At 45.6% G+C, this 1,416-nt stretch overlaps 1 protein-coding gene across 1 annotated transcript in view; it reads left to right on the plus strand.

The window, feature by feature from the left end:
• LOC104982228 (multidrug resistance-associated protein 4-like) overlaps positions 1-1,416 on the plus strand; it is an 84,877-nt gene that overhangs the window by 62,999 nt on the left and 20,462 nt on the right. The gene's annotated exons all lie outside the window — the stretch shown is intronic.

Below are 1,416 nucleotides of genomic sequence, written 5' to 3' on the forward strand. Positions count from 1 at the left end.
AGCCAAAACTTCATATCCTTCTTAACTTTGAGTATTTCCTGCTTCCACAGGCAAGGATCTACTTAGTCCAACTGATCTGCTTGGTGTCCCTCAGCACGTTGTTTCTTTCCTTTTGGTTTTCCTGCCCAGCCTGCTCTTTCTGTTCCCATTTCTTGTACAGATGTCATCTGTCACACTATGACTTGCCTTAAGTATCACTGTGAAGACTCGGGTCAGGTTTCATCCCTTCTCTGAAAATCAGAAGTGGAGACCAAGATCAGCAAAACTGGCAATTTAAGATAAAACAAGTCCTGTGCTTTCACCAGCCTGGACAGCTCTCATACCTGTGTCTCTAGCACAGACCTTCACACTTGCATGTCCAGCTGCACAGTGATATCACTGAGAGGTCATTTCTGCTTGTTCACAAGAGAAGTCTCCTAAATCTGCCTCCACCATCTTCTGCAACTCAATAAATGGTGACCCTGTCCTTCCCCTTTCTCACTCCAAACATCACAGTCCTCTTCTCTTACAATCCACACCTGTCCTGTCAGCAGGTTTTACAGACTCCACCTTCCAAGTATGTCTGGAGTGTGACCCTGTCTCTCCATTTCCACTGTTCCCTAAATTATTCTAGTAGCCTCCTCACTTGTATCTGCCCTCATCATCCCCTGACCCGCCAAAAAAAAATCTTACTGTCTGTTTATTACAAAGCACAGAAGTGATTCCTTAGAAACCTCAGACCAGATCCCTCCTCCCTTCCCTCCCCCCTTTACTGGCAGTGACACCAGTCTCCTGCTCTGTCTCTGCCCTCACTCCCCTCATTCTTACTCTGCTCTCCTGGCCTCCTTGTCCTGAACCCCTTGGGCATCTCCCCGTGGCCCCTGCACTTGCCCCTCCCTCTGCGAGGAGCAGCCTCTCCAGGTCTGCCTGAGCCCCTGCCTCTCCCTCTGAGATCTGCTTACAGCCCTCTGAGCAGAGCCCTCACACCCCAGTGTGGACTCATTTCCCTCCTTCACTCTCCATCCCCCTGAGCAGCTTCCTTTTCCTTCTCATCCTCAGTACTTGCACTCAGGTTTATTTTCCATATTGTCCATATCCCACCGTGGAGAGGAATTCTAGTGTTCTGTTTCCTCATGGCTGAATTCAATGGTCTCAGAACAAAGGCTCATGTATAGTCAATCCTCAATATATACCTGTTGAAATGGTTAAATGCATAAATGCTTTGAAAAAATATAGAATGAAAACAAACGAAAAGCCCTGAGAGGTTTTTTAATTTTCCTTGTTACAGTTTAGTCACTATGAAATAAGCCCATTGCTGTTGATTAAACACTTGTATGAAGAACTGATGCTAAAAGGTTAGGATGGCAGGAGGAGAACATATTTTAAATCTTTTTCTTTTTTCTCTTTTCTATCTCCATACAGGATTTGCAGAATTTG

The sequence above is a fragment of the Bison bison genome, unplaced genomic scaffold, assembly GCF_000754665.1.
Source record: "Bison bison bison isolate TAMUID 2011002044 unplaced genomic scaffold, Bison_UMD1.0 scf7180017864527, whole genome shotgun sequence".
Taxonomy (NCBI): domain Eukaryota; kingdom Metazoa; phylum Chordata; class Mammalia; order Artiodactyla; family Bovidae; genus Bison; species Bison bison.